Source organism: Neofelis nebulosa, chromosome 7 (assembly GCF_028018385.1).
Source record: "Neofelis nebulosa isolate mNeoNeb1 chromosome 7, mNeoNeb1.pri, whole genome shotgun sequence".
Lineage (NCBI taxonomy): Eukaryota > Metazoa > Chordata > Mammalia > Carnivora > Felidae > Neofelis > Neofelis nebulosa.
In genome coordinates, this window is record NC_080788.1 from 5,562,783 (window position 1) to 5,586,550 (window position 23,768).

General features: G+C 50.3%; 1 long non-coding RNA gene across 1 annotated transcript; it reads left to right on the top strand.

Annotated features, from left to right (window-relative positions):
- On the top strand, positions 1-11,327 carry LOC131515990 (uncharacterized). Its single transcript, XR_009263798.1, has 4 exons — positions 1-1,584; positions 4,642-4,827; positions 9,647-9,778; positions 11,253-11,327. It is a non-coding gene; the product is annotated as an uncharacterized LOC131515990 (long non-coding RNA).
- Positions 11,328-23,768: the final 12,441 nt, after the last annotated feature.

Consider the following 23,768-nt stretch of genomic DNA (forward strand, 5'->3'; position numbering starts at 1 on the left):
CCTCTCCAGAGGGCCGCTTGGGCATCCTCACAACATGGCGGCTGGCTTCCGCAGAGGGACTGACCCAAGAGAGCAAGGCTGAGTCACAGTGTCTTTTATGACCTAGCCTCCAAAGTCACACACTGCCATTTCTGCAATATCCTAGCAGTCGCACGGGTCAGCCATACTCTGTGGAAAGGGACGGGCACAAGGCATAAATACCAGGAGGTGAGGATCGGTGAGTGACATTCTGGAGGCTGCTCCCTCTTCGAAATCCTCTAACGGATTGCCACCCCTTAGAACAAAACACAAATGCCTGCCCGTGGCCTGCAAGGGCTGGCGGGACTGGGGCCCTGCCTGCTTTCCAGGCTCATCAAGCCCCTGGCCACTTGCACTAACTGCCAGATGCGCCAACCTGTCCCTCAAGGTCCCACGCTCATCCTCCACGGTCTCCACTACATCCGCCTGGAAGCCTCCCTACCAGACTTTGCCTGGTTCCTCCTCACCTTTTAGGTCTCGGCTCCAATGCCACCTCCTCAGACAGGTTCCCCTGACCACCTTACCAAAAATAGCCCCCACCCCTGCCTGCCTCTCTCTCTCACATCACCTCGCGTGGTGTCGCCCTCCACGGTTGCAAATGTGTAGCTACGACATGAGCGATGACCCATAATTTACATTTTGTGGCACCGATTTGATGTATTTCCACATGCAGTCGGTTCCGATGTCTCGCTACGTTTCCTACATTTCCTTCCGGGACGCCCCTTCACATCACCCCGTGTTGGCTTCTTCCCGGCACAGCGCTGACCCCTCTCTGAAATGATCCTGTGCGTCGGATTATTGCCCTTCTCCCTTCACGTGCCAGTGAGAGCCCTTGCTTTTAAGCAACAGACTCTTTCCTAGCTAGTTGAAGCTGAAGAGGAATTTATTAGCAGAGAGGAAGCACCTCAGAAGTCGCCAGGAGAGCAGAGAACTAGGCTTGGAGGTCATCTGTGTGGATCAGTCCTTGTATGAGCCCCACTGCGCGCGCGTGCACACACACACACACACACACACACACACACCACTGTTGCCCGGGTGAGCACTTGAGGGTGGAGACCACCACGGGGATGCCTGCAGCTGCCGACTCTGGGATCCGGATGGATCTGCTGTACTCTCTCCAGAGAACATTCCTCGGCACCTGCCTCTCAGTGTCACTTGGATGCGGGCGCATCTGATGGCTGGCATCTTGTGTCACCTTCTCTGCTCCATCTGCAAGCGAGGCTGGGAACCTACGTGGCTTCCACAGAGGGAGATGTCAGTTCATAAGGCGGGGAAGCCTCAAACCGAGGAAGAGTGTGCCATGGTTCAGGGATGCCAGTGCATTGATGACATATATCGTGTCCCATCTACTCTTTGGGCTACTTCTCATCACCAACCCCTCTCTCATCCTCAGACTTCACAAACGACAACACAACCCAACGGCAGGCTGAGAGCCGCTTCTCAAAAAGAAAATAGTTACTTGTGCAAAAACTGCATGGCTCTGCTCCAAAACTTTAGGGCTTGTTGCCAGCCTCTGACCATCTCGTTCATGTGTTTATTTATTGCCTGCCGGGAGCCCCCCTCCGGGTAAGTGCCGTGAGAGCAGGGCCCTTGTTTCTTGCCTCTGTATCCTCGGGACCTAGAACGGTGCCTGGCACATCATGGCGCCCGTAGATGTCAAGTTCATGAACTGTATGCGCTTAATAAGGCAGAAATGGCAGGGTGTCACTTTCAAGCCTCGGCTCCCGTGGCCAACCGCCCTGTTCTCTGGCTGTTCTCAACTTCAGCTTCCAGGGAGGAGAAATCCGATCAGTCATCTTGTCTGCTTGTGCCAAGCCGTAGATTGTCCGGGGTGGGGGGCGGGGCGGGGGTTGGCTATCAACTGGAGGCTTCGGGGAGGGGTGTCTGCCTACCACCCCCTGCCTCCGGGGAGGGGAGTCTCACGGCTGCGAGATCCCGAATGTGTGCGATGTGACACCGTGTCTTGTACAACGGGGTCACGTCGTGCCGGAGGATTGGATTCCAAACTCTCCGTGTAAGACTTTATCCCATGTAGTCAGAGTCACACATGAACGTCCCTTCCGTTACCGCAAACCTCCCTCCTGCACCGCGTCACCTATCAAACATGCACCTCAGCCGGTTACGCTTCAAAGTGGGGACCGATGGCTGTTTCTCTGGGTGAGCACCAGACGAAGACATTGGATTGCCTTATGGGTCGTGTGATGTGAAAAGCACACGTGAGGTGCTCACAGTGTGAGAGACACAGGGGCCCCGACCCACTGAGAAAACCACGGGTTGCCATCACACCGTCTTGTGGGCCATGTGCACTGTGGGTCACAGGAGGCGGGATCTCGGTGCTACACTGTTCTCCCCTCCCCTCCCCTCCCCTCCCCCCTCCTCCCCTCTTTCTGTTTTCTCCTTCCTCTTCCCTTTTGAACACATATATACGACAAGGTTTGTGGTTTAAAAAACAATATCCATTTGCTCCTATTGGATTGACACATGAATATAAGAGGAAGAAAATTAATCTGGTCCTGGTGAGAAAGCCCCGAGTGCAGAAGTAAAAGGAGAAGCAGCGAAATCTTGTTGATAATCCTATTCTCTGAAATAGATCTCTCACATGAAATGGAAGAAGATTTTAGAAAACAGCAATTACCTACCGTCAGGGGGACAAAGACAGCGCTGGGGGCCTGGGGGCTCTGGTGCCTCAGCCTTGTCCCTGGAAGGTGCAGTTAATAGGGTTACAGGAGGCTGGATTATTACACAGAAGAGAGACAGAGAAACCTCTGTGATGTGTGGGGGAAACTAATGGAGAGAAGGAAGGAAGCTAAGGAAAGTGCCAGACTTCTAGGAGGAAGTGTGAACATACAGGGGGACCAGAAAATCCCTGAAATTTCTGAATAAATCAAGTGGAACAGAATCAGTGATCAAAACTTGTTTTATTTTTTTCTGTTCCTTTTCCTCTTTCTTTCTCTTCCTCTTTCTCCCTTCCTCCCTTCACTCCTCTCTCTTTCCCTTTGTCTGTCTGTCTGTCTCTCTCTCTCTTATACACACACACACACACACACACACACACGGGCAGAGTTTTGTCTGTTTTCTTCACTGCTGTCTTCCCAGAACTGAAAACAGTGGCTAGCCCAGGGGCACCTGGCTGGCTCAGAGTGTGGAACATCTCACCCTTTATCTCAGGGTCGTGAGTTCAAGCCCCATGTTGGGCCTAGAGCTTACTTTAAAACAACAAAGACAGGGGTGCCTGGATGGCTCAGTCAGTTAAGTATCCGATTTAGCTCAGGTCATGATCTCACAGTTTGTGGGTTCGAGCTCCGTGTCAAGCTCTGTGCTGACAGCTCAGAGCCTGGAGCCTGCTTCCGATTCTGTGTCTCCCTCTCTCTCTGCCCCTCCCCTACTCACACTCTGCCTCTTTCTCTCTCAAGAGTAAATAAATGTTAAAAAACAAAAGAGAACAAGACAAAAAAACAGTGCCTAGCTCATAGTAAGCCTTTAATATTTATTATATAAATGAACGGAAGACTTTATAATGAACTGAGATGGGTCATCTCACAGTAACAAAAAGCCCACCTATTCCTCTTGGTGAAATCCCTAAACTTGATGGAAAACAACAAAGACTCTCCCAAATTTCAAACAGAAAAAAAAAAAAAAAAGGCTAAATCGTTTTCAAAACTCTTGATAACCAAGACGAGCTTTTAACTTCACAGAGCACCAGTCACCGCCTGAGACGATGGAAGAAAACCCACAGAGTCCTGGAGGGGGTAAGTGGTTCTCAGGACTCCTGAAGCCAGGAAGACAATGGAAGGAAGTCTCCCGATGGGAACGCAGGAAAGTTGGCCTCCAGGGGCCTTGGGGGAACCCATGAACTGTGAAGGGACAGCTCTCCCTCACTCCAGCGATGTTTATGGAGAGCTTCCGTGCACCTGCCTGCCCTGTTCTCCCAGGCCTGGAGTTGCAGGGAGAGGAGGCGGCGGGTCAGTGACAAGTGAAGGAACACGGCCTTGCTGCTGTGATGTCGGTGGGGCTGGCAGGGTAGCCCCACCCACCATGGGCAGCTGCACCGCTGTGACATTGAAGGTCCCTTGGCCCTGGGTGGTGACCCACAAGACAGTCTTCCAAGAACCTGTGATCACTCTGTGCCCCGCCCCCCCCGGGGCGGGCTCAGGTCAGGCACCCCTTAACCCTGGCAGAGTTGAGGCGGGGACACTAAGCGGCGGAGGGCTTGACGGCGATGACATCAACAGAGCCCAGCCAGGGTGTTTGTGTTCACTGGGCTGTGGGACGGGCAGCCGGGTCCTTCTCCTAGATCCCCAGCCTCCAGGGCTCGGCCCTTAGGAGCCTGGAGCTGCCTTTTGTCCTTCCAGGGAAGCCAGACCAGAGGCGAGCAGTAGCTTGCTCTCTCCCCTTTCCCCCTGAGCCCCAGCGTGCCAGGGCCAGGGCACCCCCCAACCCTGTCCAGGGGGCGACATCAGCAGCCACGTGGCAGGAAAGGGAATGGAAAGCAATCCCTGAAGCCCAGGTCCTCGCCTCACCCCCGCCCCCCCCCCCCCATCTGCTCTCCTTCAATCCCCGCTGCTGCTGTGGCCACGTTATAGCCACAACATTCATGTGTACGTTCCCTGTCCATCCTTTCAGATGTATTTATTGCGTTCCCACCATGCGCTACCAGCCAGTAGACAGAACAGCCTCAAATCCTGCTGTTGTGGGGGTTTTGACGCCACCGAGATGGTGACCAAGGCAGATCTCTACACCGGTCACCTATCCCCAGCTCCCCGAAGCTCCGGAACAATCATCACGGACGTACCACCCAACCTGTACACGGTAAGAAAGTAAGCAGTACTTTTTGTACCTTGGGGACAAAAATAAAAACCCAGTCACTTAAGTGTCACTCCTACAGCAGCATTGACTTAATGACTAAGAAAAAAAAATACCATTGTCTGAACAAAGAGACATATTTGGCGAGTTTTATTATACTGACTGACATGCTTAATTCCCATCCCTCCGGAGGAAAGGAGGCACTGAGTGTTCCCCCCACCCTCACCCCCCCCTTAAAAAAAGGATAAAAATAAATGACCAGAACAGACACAAAACAGCAGCCCCAGCTCCCTTCAGTCCCAAGCACTGTCTGGAGACTGACTCACCCAGGGATTGTACCCAGAGGGATGGCGACCCCTTCACCAGGTTCAGAGAAAATGGTGACGCACCCGGCCCCGGGGTCCTGGCCCAAGAGTAGCCAGGACTGGGGGGCAGGGGATGTGTGGGGAGCCCAGGCCAGTCTTCTGTCCCTCTGTCTTCTCTGTCTATGGCTCTGTCTCTTCTGTCGCCCCTTCTCTTACTGTGTCCCTGTGTGTTTGTCCTGCCACCTTCCTGCCTCTCTGTCTCCTGGTCTGCCTGCTGGCCTGTCGGACCCGGGATCTCACATCTGCCTTTCCTCCCTCCCTCTCTCTGCTGAGCCGTGGCTGTTCTTTTCATGACCCTGACATGTCAGGTGCCCCTCCTAACTCACCCCGTCTCCAGGTTCCAAATCCGCAGGACAGAGAGGGGGGCGCTTGGCATTTCCTCCGGGGCCGCCCTCCCCGCCGTCCCATGGCTCCGTGAGCCCGCGTGCCCACGCGCAGGGCAGGGGATGGCAGGGCCCAGTCTTGCGGATGGTGGTGGGTGTGGAGTTCTCAGATACAGGGGCACACCCTGGGGAGACACCTCCAGAAAGTCTCCTATGTTGCAAACCCCCCAAAAGAGGTGTTCTTGGAAATCCCTGTGGCAGACCCCACGTGTGCTGCTCCCTTTTGCAGAGTTTATAAATACAGACAAATTTCTAAGGCTTAAAAGAGACATATTTCACGTGTGACTGTGAAATAAAATGGTAAAATAGGTCCCTGTTCTGCATGATCCGGGCTGAGAGCTTTTCTAAATGCAGCCTGCCGCATTAGCATCTTCGTGGAGCCTCTTCCTAATTTAAAGATCCTATAATTATATATCATGCATTGACATTGCTGAAAATCTGTGTAGAAACGTGGCCCGGGAAGGACCTAACCAAAACATGCCGTTTCCTTGGTTTAAAATGGCCACGCTTATGCCTGGAAAACTCCCACATGTTGGCGGAGACAGATCTGGGAACGGCGCTTTTTCCTATGTGCTTTATCAAGACCTCCTTGTCACCTCTGTCTGGAGGACCAGGAAGGGGCGTCGTCAGCCAGGAAGAAACACTCAGAGAAACACAGCTTCTTAAATGTGGGGGCAGTGACAGTTTGTAGGTTTTGGGCACTACGGCCTTGGGGACAGACTGCAGCCGCTCCCAAATCCTGAATGCCCAGTAAGCCACGAAGAGAGGGGTCTACATTCATTTCTTTATAGAAACTACGCGCAGCAAGATTCTCCCGTCCTGCATCACAGGCGGCCTGATTGTTGTTCAAGTGGCTCTTTCTCGTCCAAGGCATCTGGTGGTTCTCCTCCTGTTTCCTGGGCATTTCTTGAAGCTTTGTCTAGTTTCCAGCTGTGCCGTGAGGGCCCGGAGACGGGTGAGGCCGGGGTCTGCCCTCCCGGCCCCAGCACGGCGGTTCTGATTTGATCCGTTTCACTTTGTTTCCTAATTTAATTTTTTTACGGTAAATATCGGTCACACAGCAACAGTCCCCTAGTCCAGCCCTTCAAAGTTCAAACTCTTGAGTTAGTTCTTTTTGTATTTACCTCCATCATTCTCAGTAATAGGCTTACTTGATCACTCATGGATGTTTCCATTTGAACCATCGTGTCCTGATTCCTGACCTCCCGGCACGGAAGAGGTCTTATCACACTGTCTTATCGCACCCCCCGCCCCCTCCACACCCCAACACCCACACAGAAACACACCTTTCCCCTCCCTTGCCTTCCCAAGAGAGTTTGTGCATAATGCTAATGAAATCATTTGTGTTTATATTATTCTGACTGCAGAAGACGCTGTTAATACCCCACCCATCATGGGACGGGCACCTGACTACTGGGGGGATCAGGGAAAGATTTCTGGATGAAGTTAGAGACCAAAGTGGGAATTGAAGAACAAGGCTGAGACAGCAAGGGGACAGGACAGCACGGGCAGGAAGTGCAGAGGCCCAGAGATGGAGAGGGGGTGCTGGAGCAGGGACTGAGGGGTGGGGAGCAGTGGGGGAATGAGCGGGAATGTCAGCAGTCACGGGAGCCACTGGGGAGTTTGGCCCCGAGCAGTGTCACGATCAGATTGCATGTGGCGACAGGGCCGCCCTGTGTGGAGGGATGGATGGAAGGGGCCCCAGAAGCTGTTCCACTGGGCAAGAGAAGGTGCAGGCCCAGAACAAGCAGTCTGCGAAAACCCAGGCACCTGACCTGGGCAGGGGGGTGGGGGTGGGGGTGCCAATCAGGACTAGACAGGAGGAGAAGCCGGCTTCCAAGGAAGATGATGAGCTCCGGTGTGGACACACTGAGTGTGAGGTGTCTGCCGTGGCAAAACGAAAGGAAAAGGCGGGTGGGGAGCTGATGACAGGAAGGAAAGCAAGATGGCGGGAGGCAGTGCAAGGCCTACCGTGACCCCTGACTTGGAACACCTTCCAAAGCTTTTGGCAAAGTCTAATAACCCCATAGTGAGGTGTGATCACACGTGAGAAACCAGAGAAGAGGGTGCATTTTTTTATTAGTGTCCACCTAGCGCAGACAGAGCGACAACGTGTGAGAAACCCACATCCCAAGAGTCCCAAGGATCCCTGGAGATCAGAAGGAACCGGAGGAGGCCTCTGAGTTCTACCAATCGTGATGTAGTTCTACCAATCTAGGTGAAAAGGTTCACCTAGATTTGCAGGTAGATAGGGAGCCCCTCACTAAATATCCCAGGCTGACACGGAGTGGCCGAGGCCCCCAGGTTGGGGTGGACACAGGAAGAGGACCTGCACGCCTGGGTGGCTTAGGCAGTGAAAGTTAAGGTCTGACTTCGGCTCAGGTCACGATCTCGGGGTTCGTGGGTTTGAGCCCCGCGTTGGGCTCTGTGCTGACGGCTTGTAGCCTGGAGCCTGTTTCGGATTCTGTCTCCCTCTATCACTCTGCCCCTTACCCATTCTCTCTCTCTCTCTCTTTCTCAAAAGTAAATAAAATTAAAAAATTAAAAAAGAAGGAAGGAAGGAAGGAAGGAAGGAAGGAAGGAAGGAAGGAAAAGAAAGAAAGAAAGGATGAAAGGAAAAAAAAAAGAAAAGAAAGAGAAAAGCAAAAGAAAAGGAGGACCTAGCTGAGCCAAACCCTTTGGTCCCTCCCTGGGGAGGTAGGTCCCAAACGCTGAGGAATGGAGGTGTTTTAAAGAAGAGGCCAAAATGTCCAGTGGCACTGAAAAGCCAGGAATGATGAGGACCAAACAGAGTCTGTTGGTAGTGGGGCCAGGGAGTTGGGGAGGTCCCAGGGGAGAGTGGCCTCAGTGGGTGGATAGAAACATTCTGACAGGTGTCGGAATGCAGAATGGGGAGGCAACGGGAGGTAAGAAAGTAAGGCACAGAGTAGAGACAATGCTTTCTACAAACGTGGCTTTAAAGATGGTCCAGGAGCCCCGTGGTTCGATTCTCTTCCAAAGGCCTAAAAACCCTGTAATACCACTATGTAGCTTTATTGTTTCCTTCTCTTTCCAGGAAAAATGATCTATATCTATATCTGGATATCTATTTATCTGTTTATGATTCCAAGTCCCACTGAAATCTGTGTTCCCCTTTCACACAAAGGCACATTTTCCATCTTTGGTACAGAAGGAACATGAAGTGTCTTCATAAGTTCCTAGAAAAACTCCCGTCCCCAAATGGTGCCGATTACTAGACGGAGAGGGGCCTGCTTCAATGGGGAAATGGGGCTTTGATTGGAAGGGGGTTTTGCTGATTATCTCTGCTTCCAAAAGAGACTATGAAAAGTTCCAGAAGGGGGCACCTGAGTGGCTCAGTTGGTTAAACATTCAGCTCTTCATCTCAGCTCAGGTCTTTTTTTTTTTGTTTAATTTTTTTTTTTAACGTTTATTTATTTTTGAGACAGAGAGAGACAGAGCATGAACGGGGGAGGGACAGAGAGAGAGGGAGACACAGAATCGGAAGCAGGCTCCAGGTCTGAGCCATCAGCCCAGAGCCCGACGTGGGGCTCAAACTCACAGACCGCGAGATCATGACCTGAGCCGAAGTCGGACGCTTAACCGACTGAGCCACCCAGGCGCCCCTCAGCTCAGGTCTTGATCTCAGGGTCGTGAGTTCAAGCCCTGCATTGGGTTCAAGCTCTCTGCTGGGTGTGGAGCCTACCTGAGATGAGATAAGATAAGACAAGACAAGATAAGACAAGATAAGATAAAAAATAATAAAATAAAGTAAAATAAGGTCCAGAAAAACCCCCTCCCCTTGAAACAGGCTGTTCGGTAGTGGGCGCTGTGCCAAGTCCCCAGAAGGTCTAGCTGAGAGGAAGTTTTGAAAAACTGCTGTGGGCAAAGGGAATGAAGAGGGAGAAGAGATTCCCAGGGGAAATCTATTGGGGGGGCAGCACAGGAAGTGGGGGGCGGCACCTCCACACTCCCCTTCTTCCGTGGTGGTAGAACATTGAACGGTCACCCAAGGACCAGAAACAAGGGTCAGGATTTGTATGCCCGGCCTGACCATGTCCACCGTGCACCTCCTTTCAGATGAACGAGGAGCCCAAACCCTTCCTGGAGGGGCCCGTGCTGCCCGCAGCCTGAGCAGTGCACTCAAAATGCCGAGCTTCTTTCTCTGCACCCAGGGCCACGTTGCCTGGGACTCTGGACCCACTTGGTCAGGTACGTTCCAGCCCCATCGATGGGCCCAGTCTAGGAGGTGCCTCTGTTGGCCTCAGGGCTCTGCTGGGTGAGGGGGTGTAGGATGCTCGGCACTATTAGGGAGATGGCGGTCTCTGCACACAGCATAGAGGTTTTGTATTTGTAATATTCATACGTCGACTTTTTTCTGTATTAATCTTTTCACAAAGCGTTTGTGAAATATGACCTACAAAAAGGCATATAGAATAATACAGAACGCTCACGTCCCTCTCCCCAAGTGTAAGGAAAATAAAACAAATATTACTAAGAGAGTCAAAGTCCCCAGAGTGTCCCCCCGTGACTGCATCCCCTCCCCCTGCCTCAAGGCACCTGCTACCTCGAGTTTGGGGTGTATCCTTCCTACACCCCCCACCATGGCAACCCAGACGGGATGGCCCCACGTGGCCGGTCTTGCTGCACGGGGGCGAAGGGTTTGCCTCTCAGCACGGAAGTAACAAACAGGAAGAGAAATCATGGCGGCAACAAAAAAGACATGAAAACTCTAGTGACGGAAATACAATTGCCTGGGGCGCCTGGCTGGCTCCATCGGTAGAGCCAGGTGACTCTTGATCTTGGAGTTGTGAGTTCAAGCCCTGCGTTGGATGTAGAGATTCCTTAAAAATAAAATCTTAAAACAGAGAGAGAGGAAGGAAGGAAGGAAGGGAGGAAGGAAGGGAGGGAGGGAGGGAGGGAGGGAGGAAGGAAGGAAGGAAGGAAGGAAGGAAGGAAGGAAGGAAGGAAGACAGCAATTGCAGAGAGAGAGAGACCAGAAACTCTCTGTTACTGATACATGGGCTCTGACACAGGAGGGACAAGTCTAGTGAGTGGCCATCTTGGGACACAGAAGCCTGGGAGTGGACAACCCACAGGACACTGACAAAGAAACGGGGTCTGGACCGGGACCGAGCCATCCCAGCTACCCGTGGCCAAGGTCTCACGGATGTCCAGCTGAAGAGGAGTTCCATTTAACACCAGAGTGCTGTTGAGGCAGCGTGGTGCACCGGTTCCAGAGCCGGCTCAGTACAGGCTGGCTGGTCGATCACACTAAGCCCATTCCATGGTGACGGGTTAGTTTCTCCTCCGAGTCAGTGCTCAGATGGGGCTCCCCACCAGCCTCCCATTTGGCTCAGGAAGATAAAATGAAAGCCCTATTGGATTCTTGGGACATCTTGGAGCACTTCCTAAGGGACAGATGAATGAGAGGCTGGTGGTTGACATTTAACTACAGTTCCAACTTTATCAAATGTCTCCTTGCAATATGTCCAAGCCAGCCTAGAACTGGACTGGACTTGGTGGCCTGAGGGGCCGCCTGGCCTTCAGGCTGTGCTCCTAGCCCCTCTGCCCACCCCATGCTGGGCACAGGCCACCAGCCTGTATTGTGAAGTCAGTTGCCTGAGATCCTGCCAAGGGTAGTTTTCTATTCAAAGCATCTTTCTCCTCCTTGTTCTTTGTATAGGTCCCATGGTATGTTAATCGGCTTGAGCTGCCATAACAAAATACCATAGACTCCGTGCTGTAAACAACAGAAATTGGGGCGCCTGGGTGGCGCAGTCGGTTAAGCGTCCGACTTCAGCCAGGTCACGATCTTGCGGTCTGTGAGTTCGAGCCCCGCGTCGGGCTCTGGGCCGATGGCTCGGAGCCTGGAGCCTGTTTCCGATTCCGTGTCTCCCTCTCTCTCTGCCCCTCCCCCGTTCATGCTCTGTCTCTCTCTGTCCCAAAAATAAATAAAAAACGTTGAAAAAAAAATTAAAAAAAAAAAAAAAAAAAAAAAAAAAAACAACAGAAATTTATTTCTCCCAGCTCCAGAGGCTGGAAGTTCAAGATCAAGGTGCCAGCAAGGTAGGTTTCATTATAAGGCCTCTTCTCTTGGCATGGAGGTAGGGGGCCATCCTCTCTGTGTGCTTGCCTGACCCCGTCTTTGTGCTGCGCGCAGGGGAGGGGGAGGAGGGAGAAAGAGAGAGGTGTTGTATCTTTTCTTCTTACAAGGACATCAGTTCTGTCAGATTAGGGCCTCACCTTTACGACTGCATTTAACCTAAATTACACTCTAAAGACTCTATCTCCAAATACAGTCACATGGGGGTTAAGGTTTTAACGCAGGAATTATGGGAGGACACAACTGAGTCCACAGCACATGGACACCCAACAAATGCTCAGAATCTGGTCTGCCACTTCACAGAGAATAGAAAGAGTCAACTTTCTGTAAGTGTTAGAAATGTTCTGTATTTGTGCGGTAGTTACATAAGAGAGTGTGTGTGTGTGTGTGTGTGTGTGTGAGTGTGCATAAATTATCTGAGATATATACCTAAGATTTGTATGCTTAACTGTATGTATGTTACACCTCAACAAAAAAATTTTTTTAACGAACACACACGGAAGAGAAGAGAATCCAATTAAATCCACGAGGCCTTTGGGAATGAAGAAGGTGCCCAGCGTGTCCTTAAGGCTTGAAAGTGACACCAAGGAGTTACCGTGCAGGAATGGAAGGAACTTAGCCTTTATTGAGCATTTTGTTTTGTCAGGGTAGTTTTGGCTATAGGAAAGGGAAGTCCACACACTGTGTCAAGTATAAAGGGTCTTAGCGTTTTTTGGGTTTTTTTTTTTTAGTTTTATTTATTTTGAGAGAGAGTGCGTGCGCATGTGCAGGCAGGGGATAGGTAGAGAGAGAGGGAGAGAGAAAGAATGCCAAGCATGCTCAGCACCGTCAGTGCAGAACCCAACACGGGGCTCAAACTCACGAACCATGATCATGACCTGAGCCGAGATCAAGAGTCAGACGCTCAACCGACTAAACCACCCAGGTGCCCCTCAAGTATGAAGAGTCTTACATGAATGCAAAAGAATCTGAAGGGCCAGGGCTTACAAGGGATAGAAACTGGGTTATTCCCTCATTGCTAACTCAGTCTCTCTCTCGTGCACTTTCTGCCTATGCCTGTCTATCTACCCCACACCCCTCTTTGGATCTGTTTCCTCTCCTTTCTCTTCATGGTCCCAATATGGCTGCCACAGCTGTTTGGTCAGTACAAGTCTCCCTCCTCAGTTCCTACCATCAACTGTTCTTTCCTTTTTGCCTCTTAGGTCAACCTCCTGAGAAGGGCTCTAGCACACATTAAAAAAAATTTTTTTTTTATGTTTATTTATTCTTAGAGAGAGAAAACATGAGCAGGGGAGAGGCAGACACAGAATCCAAAGCAGGCTCCAGGCTCTGAGCTGTCAGCACAGAGCCCAACACAGGGCTCGACCTCACGAACTGTGAGGTCATGACCTGAGTCGAACTCAGACACTTAACCGACTGAGCCACCCAGGTGCCCCGGCTTTAGCACATGTTTTTGAGCCAGTGTCCACATGTAAGTTAGAAGACTGCCGTTGGGTCCAATCATCTGCAACAGGAAGAAGGAGGCCGTGTGGCACAGTTTGAAGTTATGTAAGGCCCAGGTCCTGGGTTAGAATAACTTGGAGAGGTGGGCAACAAGAGATACCTGTCTCAAGAATGTTAAGTGCTGGGGTTTTAAGAATTTCTCTATTTTCTTATACTGTCTTTGGTTTGGGCATCAAGGGAAAGCTGCTCTGAAATAATGAGATGGATAGTGCGCTCACCTCTGGAATTTTCTGGAAGAGTTTGTGTAAAGGTGGCATTCTTTCTTCCTTAAATGTTTGGTAGAATTCACCAGTAAAGCCATCTGGGCCTGGAGTTCTCTTTGTGAGAAGGTTTCTTTAAGCTATAAATTCAATTTCTTTCATCAATATAGAGCTATTTGAGTGATCTCTTTCTTCCTGAGTTGACTTTGGGAGTTTGAGTCGTTCAAGAAAATTGCTCATATCGTCGAAGTTATGGAATTGATTGACATAAAATTGTTCCTAATATCCTCTTATTAGCCTTTTAATATGTGTACAATCTGGAGTGGTACACCTCTCACATTCTTGATATTGGTAAATTGCGTTTTCTCCATTTTTCCAGTCTGGCTAGAGGTTCATCAATTTCATTGACTTTTCTCAGAGAACCAGCTTTTGGTTTTGTTCATTTCCCCTATTACTCTTTTTTTCTATCTCACTGATTTCTTCTTTGATCTTTATTATTTCCTTTCATTTGTTTCTTTTGGATTTAATTTATTCGCCTTTTTTCTAGTTTCTCAAGGTAGAAGCTGGAATCATTGATGTGAGATCTTTTCTTTTCATTTTTTTTTTAAGTTTTTACACTTATTTTGAGAGAGAGGGAGAGAATAGGGGAGGGGCAAAGAGACAGGGAGAGAGAATCCCAAGCAGGCTCCGAGCTGTTAGCACCAAGCCCTATGTGGGGCTCGATCTCACAAACTGTGAGATCATGACCTGAGCTGAGATCAATAGGCAGGTGCTTAGCCAGTTGAGCCACCCAGGCGCCCCTCCTCTTTTCTAACATAAGCATTTAGTGCTGTGAGAACACAGGTCCTCGATGACAGTCTGTGACTTGAGCACTGGATCAAGTCTCATCTAAATCCAGACCACTGGTTCTCAACTTTGGCTACACATTAGAGCCACCTGGTAAGCGTCAAAAGCTACCCATGCCTGGGCGCCACCCCAGGCCAATTAAGTCAAAATCTTTTGGGAATGAGCTCCAGAATGAATACTTGTCAAAACTCACCAGGTGGGTCTAACGGGAAGCCAGGATGGTGAATCACCACCATAGCAGGCTAGCGCTTCCCAAACTGTCTGTAACAAAGGCAGTTTTGTTTTTTGATTCCAGTTTTATATTCCTATTATCTTACTGACTGGTTCTGGGCAACATACAATAAAAATGAACCATATGGCTTCTAGAAGTTTCCCTCACGAAAAATGGGACTTCTGTTGCCTCTTAAATCCAGGTGTTCTCATTATCCTTAATTATTATCAACAACAGAGGAAAGGAAGTTTGTCAAAACACGATTATGCCCAAAGTCAGTTCGACATTATAGTTGTATCTCACTGTGGAACAACAACGGACAGTTTGTGGACCATTCTGGTCCATGGACTGTGCTTTGAGTGGCACTGTCGAGATTTCTTGATTGTATGAGCCAATAACTTCTTTTGATTGTTTAAACTTGAGTTGGGTTTTTGGTTAGAAGAGGAAGGTTCCAGAGGTGCCTGGATGTCTCAGTCGGTTACATGTCCCAACTTCGGCTCTGGTCACGATCTCACCGCTCATGGGTTCAAGCCCCGCATCGGGCTCTGTGCCGACAGCTCAGAGCCCGGAGCCTGCTTCAGATTCTGTGTCTCCCTCTCTCTCTGCCCCTCCTGCGCTTGCCCTCTGTCTCTGTCTCTCAAAAATGAATAAATATTTTTAAAAAAAAATTTTTTTTTAAAAGAAGAGGAAGATTCCAGCTGAAGTACCCTACCACAGATATATCCCATCTATTTTGTTCACACGTTATTCTCTCTTTCCCACACAAGCGCTGCAACCATCCCAGAGTATATATACGGTCTTGGCTTGCTTGATGATGACTGTGTGATTACTACGTAACCTCACTGTGGCTCACTTTCTGGAGCTGAGCCAAGAGGATACAAACTTCCTTTTCTCTTTTATTCTTTTTATTATTCTTTTTATGCTTTTTATTATTCTTTTTATTCTTATTCTTTTCTTTTTATTCTTATTATTTCTTCTTCTTTTCTTCTTTTTATTATTTACTTATTTAAGTAATCTCTACACCCAACGTGGGGCTTGAATTCTTGACCCCGAGATCAAGAGTCACAGGTTCTTCTGACTCAGCCAGCCAGGCACCCCCCACCCTTTCCGCCATTGTTGATAATGCTAAAGAAAACTGAGGACACCCAAGTTTGAGAGGTAATAGAAGCAGTTTCTTTTTATCTTTTATTTAAAAAAATGTTTTTGTTCTTTTAAAAAAGCTTTTTAATGTTTATTTAATTTTGAGAGAGAGAGAGAGAGAGAGAGAGAGCCCACGCACGCACCAGGGCACAGGCTCCTGAGCTGTCAGCACAGAGCCCGACGCAGGGCTCGAACTCACACACCATGAGATCACGACCTGAGCTGAAGTCGGGCGCTTAACCGACTGAGCCACCCAGGTGTCCTATATTTTCTAAAGGAAACCTCTAGAAGGCACAGGATTGTGGATATGGATTTCAGCATATTGGCATTATTTTTCTGACCCTCAGATCATCCCATATTTGAGCAGAGAGCTCCTTCAGGTTGGCTCCTGTGTCCTTTCAATCCATCCTATTGTCTTTGGTACCTTCCTTGCTTGACTATGCCAGCCTTGGAATAACCATTTCTCAGAATCCCTGGCTCCTTTCAGTGGAGAATGGTATTTAAAGACTAAGATCTAGGCAAGACACTATATATATATATAGTTGACCCATGAAATAATGTAGGGTTAGGGCACATTGACCCTTGCACAGTCAAAATTCCATGTATAACTTTTGAGTCCCCCAAAACTTAACTGCTAATAGTCTACTCTTGACTAAAAGCCTTGCCCATAACATAAACACTCAATTAACATATATTTTGTATGTTATATGTATTATATATTGTTTTCTTCCAGTATGCTAGAGAAAAGAAAATGTTATTAAGAAAATCATAAGGAGGCACTTGGGTGGCTCAGTCGGTTGAGCGTCTGACTTCAGCTCAGGTTATGATCTCATGGTTCATGAGTTCAAGCCCCGCGTCGGGCTTTGTGCTGACAGCTCAGAGCCTGGAGCCTGCTTCAGACTCTGTGTCTCCCTCTCTCTCTGCCCCAACCCCACTCATGCTCTGTCTCTCTCTCAAAAATAAATACAATGTTAAAAAAAATTTTTTTTTTAAGTCATAAGGAAGGGGCGACCGGGTGGCTCAGTGGATTCAGCATCCGACTTTGGCTCGGGTCATGATCTCATGGGTCGAGCCCTGCGTCGGGCCCTGTGCTGACAGCTCAGAGCCTAGAGCCTGCTTCGGATTCTGTGTCTCCCTCTCTCTCTGCTCCTCCCCTGCTCATGCTCTGTCTTTCTTTCTTTCTCTGTCTCAAAAATAAATAAACATTGGGGTGCCTGGGTGGCGTAGTCAGTTAAGCGTCCGACTTCAGCCAGGTCACGATCTCGCGGTCCGTGAGTTCGAGCCCCGCGTCGGGCTCTGGGCTGATGGCTCGGAGCCTGGAGCCTGTTTCCGATTCTGTGTCTCCCTCTCTCTTTGCCCCCCCCCCGTTCATGCTCTGTCTCTCTCTGTCCCAAAAATAAATAAAATAAAATAAATAAATAAATAAATAAACATTAAAAAAAATTTTAGAGGGGCGCCTGGGTGGCGCAGTCGGTTAAGCGTCCGACTTCAGCCAGGTCACGATCTCGCGGTCCGTGAGTTCGAGCCCCGCGTCAGGCTCTGGGCTGATGGCTCGGAGCCTGGAGCCTGTTTCCGATTCTGTGTCTCCCTCTCTCTCTGCCCCTCCCCCGTTCATGCTCTGTCTCTCTCTGTCCCAAAAATAAAAATTAAAAAAAAAAAAAGTTGAAAAAAAAAAAATTTTAGAAAAGAAAATCATTAGGAAGAGAAAATACATTTACAGTACTGGCCTGTGTTTGTTGAAAAAAGTCTGTGTATGAGAGGACCCACACAGTTTAAATCTTTGCTGTTAAAGGGTCAACTCTACACTTTTTAAACACAGAAATCACATGATTTTTCAAAAGATCTGTTTGTTATTTAAGTTTATTTTATTTATTTCGAGGGAGAGAGAGCACAGGAGAGACAGAAAGAGAGGGAAAGAGAGAGAATCCCAAGCAGGCTCCACACTGCCTGCATGGAGTCCAATGTGGGGCTTGAACCCACAAACTGTGAGACCGAAATCAAGAGTCGGAGGCTCAACCGCCTGAGCTACCCGGGTGCCCCTTCTTTGTTCGTTTTACCATAACTAGAGGTCTTTTCATTAAGTCAGTCAATGACCTGAGACCATCAAGTCGCTTGGGCTTAAGGGCTGGTTTGGATTAGGGCAGTTTCTCAACCTCAACAGCATTGACATCTGGGGCATCGTGGACACTGTCCTGTGCATCGTAGAAGGTTCAGCAGGATCCCTGCCCTCTGCAGGCTGTGACAACCAAAAGTGTCTCCAGATGTTGCCAAATACCCCTTGTGGTGGTAAAACCAGCTTGAGGACAGGCCTGGGAATTCTACAGAAAGCGTCTTGGAACAAACTAGAAAACACATGGCCCCCGATGTGGCACGTATGCCTCCTGCCTCTGTCTCCCCCACGGGGCTAAGCGGGATCATGGCCACAGGATAAAACAACACATTATGGGAAGCAGTCCGACCCGCAAGGAGTCATCGGCACGAAAGTGAGGACCAGACGTCACGTCACGGGCAGCACCACCCGGAAGCCACATGTCGCTTCTTGCAAACTTTGCTGAGACGCCGAAGCATCTCATTGAACTGACTCAAGTCCGGAAGATTGCTCAAACTCTCGTTCCCACCAGCTCCTTTCAACGTTCCCCCTGTTTAAGATCTCTCACTTTACTGTCACCGAGAGAAAGTCCCACTTAATTCATACCAGATGCTCAGTGAGTCGTCATGAATCAATGCAACATCATCCAAAAACCAGCAAAATGAGTCATAAGGACAAACAGGACTCTCTCTCTCTCTCTCTCTCTCTCTCTGCAAAACAGTGACTAAATTAGTGTTTTTCCCCTTTGGAAAAAAAAAAAAATTAGGAGGTTAAGAACTGGCTCAGGGCCCTGCTTGCGTAACCCGCGTGTCAGTGGGTGTGAAATGGTTAAACACACGTCCCCAGGGAGACCTCGTGTGAGGCCTGCAGCTGCTCCAGGCAGGCGCTGGCTACAGGAGATGAGAGATTTCTAGAGCGATTCTACGCCGGGGCGGTGGGGGGGGGGGGGGGGGGGGGTGTCCGGCGACCCCCCCCCCCCAAGACCGTTTTGCAGCATTCTGTTTCCATCCAAGATTCAGAGCATAGGAATCTCCATCCGGGAGGACGGGGCTCTTGGCCACCGTGAAAGGCCTTCCAGGATGTGAGCGCGCGGACCCCTCCTCCCGGCAAGCTCCTGAGAACCGAGCCCCGTTTTCTCCGCCTGCCTCTACCTCCCCGGCTTCTAGGGACGGCACTCTGATGGCCTATGCGGGTCAGAACTGCGGGCGGGGGAGGCACTGGGCCCCCCTGGGCACTTTCCCCAGGGCCTCTGAGCCTTGAATGGAAGGAGGAGGAGGAAAAAGACACGTCCTTGTAATGGCTGGATGAGACTGTCCATGGTTTCTGCTTCTGGGTCCCCACGGCCTCCCTGGTTTCTGTCCTTTTCAGAGTCACTTCTTCAACTTTCCCTGTCATTCTGTGAGGGCCACGTCCTTCTGGTGAGCCCCCTTTGCGGTCACGGCCGGCGTCTGTTGCTTTCCCCCCACAGCACCAAGGCAGGCCCTTCTGTGAAGGCCCCCGAGCCAGTGCTCTGTGACGTTTACGAGGTGCGGAGACAGGTGTCCCCTCGATGAGGCAACGCAGGAGGAACGGAGGCGGAGGCTGCCCTGCGGTTACTGGCTCAGCCCTAAAGGAGGACCCGCGCACGGATGGGGGCCAGTGAGGGACGCCTCCGGCCACAAGAGAGAACAAGCCTATTGACAGGGAGGAGCCCGGGCTGCTCCAGGTCTTGCCAGCGCTGTGCTGGGGGCCTGGGCACATGGGTGCCGCCATCGAGCCCCTTGAAAGGCTCCTGCCCTGGGTGGAATCTGTCCTGCTTCCCCCTTGGGCCCTCCATTCCCTCACCAGTCATCTGTCGTCTTCTCTTCCGTGTTGTTTGGCAGCCTTACTCCGCGTCCCCTCGCTCCCCCAGTCCTAAGGTGACTGTTTCAATTGTCCATTCGTTGCGGTCCCCGTGGCCTTCCCGTCCCCCTCGCTGCCAGCAGGAGACGAGTTTCTTATTCCACAGAAAGAGTTTCGACCATCATACAGGGACTCCTTCAACTTCCCAACACAACACCTGCACCCCCTTCCCCTCCGTGCTGCCCGGCCTGTGCGTCGTAGGATGGGTCTCAGCGTCCCTGGCCTCTGTCCGCTAGATGACCTCCCCCTACCATGAGTTATGACAATCAAAATGTCTCCAGGGACGCCTGGGTGGCTCAGTCCGTTAAGCGTCCTACTTCGGCTCAGGTCATGATCTCGCGGTTCATGGGTTCGAGCCCCACATTGGGCTCTGTGCTGAGCTCCCAGCCCGGAGCCTGCTTCCGATTCTGTGTCTCCCTCTCTCTCTGCCCCTCCCCCACTCGCGCGCTCGCACGCCCGTGCGCGCTCTCTCTCTCTCTCAAAAATAAATATTTTCAAAACTTTAAAAAAATGTCTCCAGACATTGCCAGATACCCCCTGGTGTATAAAGTCACCGCAGGGGAGGCCCTTCGCTCTGGACCAATCACCGGTCACTCTGTCTCACGCTTGTGGCCCACATCTGATCCACAGGAAGCACACACACTTGACCAACCTTCACCTACGTCTCGAATAGAGCCCTTCGTGAGGGCCCAGCTACTGACAGACAGCCATGGCCACGGCCACGGCCTCCCCTGTGGCCTTCCAGGTGGGCCTCGGGCACCCCTGTGTCTCCCCGGCTCCAGAGTCCACCCTTCAAGGCCCGTAGGTGACCCCCCCTCCACTGATCTGAGAAAAGAAAAAGCACACCCCTTCTCCCACAGGGGCGGCTTGGGTGGGCTCTTCCGTGCAAGCCTCTCCTGCAGGTTTCCTGGTTCCTCTGCCTGGGCCTATCCAACCTGGGTATAATCTGGAGGTGGGCGGGCAGTACGTGACTCAGAACTAGTGCTCTGACATTTCCCGTCCCCGCCCTGCTCAGGAGCGCCGGCATCCCACATGGAAGTGGGGGAGCGGCCGCCCCACTTGTCAGGGGCCTCAGCCAGCGTGAGGCAGAAGGAGCTATCAGCATCCGTGGGCCCATTAGAGGTGCCTTGGCCGCTCTGCTCTGGATTCTTTCTCCCTCCTGTTTATTCAGCCCCCTCCTCCTAACCGGAACCTTTAAACGTGTTCAAATCTCTCCCCAAATTAAAACAAACAAACAAACAAACAAAATCAAAAACCAAAAAACTGCTTTGACCCCGAGGCTCCTTTGCAGCTACCACCCCGATTCTCTCCTCCCCTTCAAAGCCAAACCTGTGAAAAAGCTGTCTAATCCACTGTCTCCCTGTCCTCACCTCCCCCTCACTTCCGCCCTCAGCAGGCCCCCCAAACAGGTCCCGCCAGAACGGCTATGATCCCTGCAGGGCTGAGCTGAGGCCCGAAAGCAGGAGGCCGGCCTGACCGCAGCCAGGACTCTGGCAGTTGGGCTCAGCAGCTGGCAATGGTGACAGATGGCCTTCCCGAGGGTTGTGAACAGAACCGCAGACGATAGACTGGAACTTCTGAGCAGTTCTAGAAAGAATATCTGGCCTGGAGTCCTGGGAATGTGCCAACACCTCCTTGCCCTCATTGATTCATTCCTTTGTTCTCCCTCCCCCGGGTCTACTGTCTACAGACCGTCACTTGTAACAGAGTGCCGCCCCCAGGCTCTCTCCCGAGGTCCAGGAGGTGCTGGGCTCCATTGGCCCCGTGACGGTCTCCACGTGGGTGCCCTGCTGGCATCTCAGACACCTCAGATTGCAATTTAAAAATGTGTCCTTGGGGCGCCTGGGTGGCTTAGTCTGTTAAACATCCGACTTGGGCTCAGGTCATGATCTCACAGTCGGTGGGTTCGAGCCCCACATTGGGCTCTGTGCTGACAGCTCAGAGCCTGGAGCCTGCTTTGGATTCTGTGTCTCCCTCTCTCTGCCCCTCTCCTGCTAATGCTCTGTCTCTATCAAAAAAATAAACGTTTTAAAAAATAAATAAAAAGAAATAAAATAAAATGGAAGTTTCTTGGGGGGCTTGGGAGGCTCAGTCAGTTAAGCGTCTGACTTCAGCTCAGGTCATGATCTCACCGTCCGTGAGTTCGAGCCCTGTGTCGGGCTCTGTGCTGACAGCTCAGAGCCTGGAGCCTGTTTCAGATTCTGTGTCTCCCTCTCTCTCTGTCCCTCTCCTGCTCCTGCTCTCTCTCTCTCTCTCTCTCTCTCTCTCTGTCTCAAAAATAAATAAACATTAAAAAAAATAAAAATGTGTCTCATTTTTGTTGAATTTAAGAAATATAGAAAATAACCTAAGTTTGTCTTTTTTCCCCAACCTGAATTAGAAAGGGATCGGCTCACACAGAGGATATTGGACAGAGCACGAGCATTCGGCCAGGACCTAGAGACACCTAGCACAGGTGATGAGTTGTGAATAGCCTTTCTTTATGCCAATAAGGAAACTGAAATCAGACAAAGAGCTTTGATTAGCTGATTAATCAAGTTGGAGCTAGCTCCCAGCAAAGCTAAATTTAACTATGCCCTGTTCTGTATCCCAAACTGCAGACTTCCTGTGTTGTGATTTCTTCCAACTCAGTGTAATTGGAATGTTCCGTCTGGGTGATGGGTAGAGGAGGGGATCATTACACTGTTCTTCTGTGTGTTTGAAATTTTTCCTAAGAATCTAAAAAAAGAAGTAACATCTCTCTGTGTGTGTTTTACAAAAGTAACGAGTCTGTCTTAATTGGTTGCTTGGTGATTATCTGCGGTGTAATCCTTAACCTCCTGGTTTGAGAGAATCGCCTGGACCCATGAACATGCTTTCTCAGGACGTCATGTGATGCGAATCATGTCACTGTGCACCAAAGTTGCAAACGACATCATCAATGAATTATTTTTCTTTGTGTGCCTTTTCCGCGTTCTTCCAACCATCTGTGTCTATAAATGCACATGCATGTGTGTGTGCAGGAGCTTGTGCACGTGCATGTGTGTGTGTGTGTGTGTGTGTGTGTGTACTTTGAGAGTTTCTGAGCAGGGAGGAAGTAGTTCAATCTGCTTGTCTCCGAGCAGCTGTTGGCTTTTAGAATAAAGAAGGGTCTCTGCCTCATTTCTGATTCAGATGCCGCATGAGACTTGCTCTCATCCACCGTGTCTAAATTTAAACGCCTATCTTCTCCCTCCCAGAAAACTCAGTCCCCTTCCCTGTAACACCATAGAAAAAAACTTGGCTTCCTGTGGTGTTTAGGTGAGAACCGCAAGAGGAGTTTAAGTGTTGGGGGCAATAAAGGTCCAGAAGAGTACGCAGACTGGAGAAGAAACCTCAGAAAACGCAGGTCGGAAAGGCAGCGCCCCACCCAGCAGCTAAGGGCATCGCTGGGGGGCATCTAAGGGCTCAGCCCTCGGCTTGTCCAACCATCGCTGTTATTCCCTCCCAGTTTTCTCCCCCTCCCGTTGTCTTCCATTCAGCAGAAAAAGACAATCTCTCTTGACAAAAACTTGAGCCACTCCCCATTACCAGTTTGTACCTTTCATCTACTTTGTTTAAAGTTTCCTTCTGATACACAGTGGTCGCCCCTTATCCGCCATCAGATACATTCCAAGACCCCCCCCCCCCAGGGGGTGCTGACAGCACAGATCGTACCAAACCCTACAGATCCGGTGTTTTGTTTTCTATACGTCCATAACTCTGGTAAAGTTTAATGTATAAATTAGGCACAGTAAGAGATTCACAGCAAAAGCTAATGATAAAAAATAGAACAATTATGGGGCTCCTGGGTGGTTCAGTCGGTTAAGCATCCGACCTGGGCTCAGGTCATGGTCTCACGGTTGGTGGGTTCGAGCCCTGCGTCGGGCTCTGTGCTGACATCTCAGAGCCTGGAGCCTGCTTCCGATTCTGTGTCTCCATCTCTCTCTGCCCCTCCCCCGTGCCTACTCTGTGTGTGTGTGTGTGTGTGTGTGTGTGTCTCTGTCTCTCTCAAAAATAAATAAACATTAACAAATTTAAAAAATAGAACAATTATAACCATACACTGTGATAAAAGTTAGGTGAATGTGGTCTCTCTCTGTCTCTGAATATCTCATGCCTTCCTCCCGCTTCTGCCTGTGATGGCGTGAGATGATAAAACGCTTACGTGAGGAGATGAAGGGGGGTGAACGACATTGACATTGTGACATAGCGTGAGGCTGCTTCTG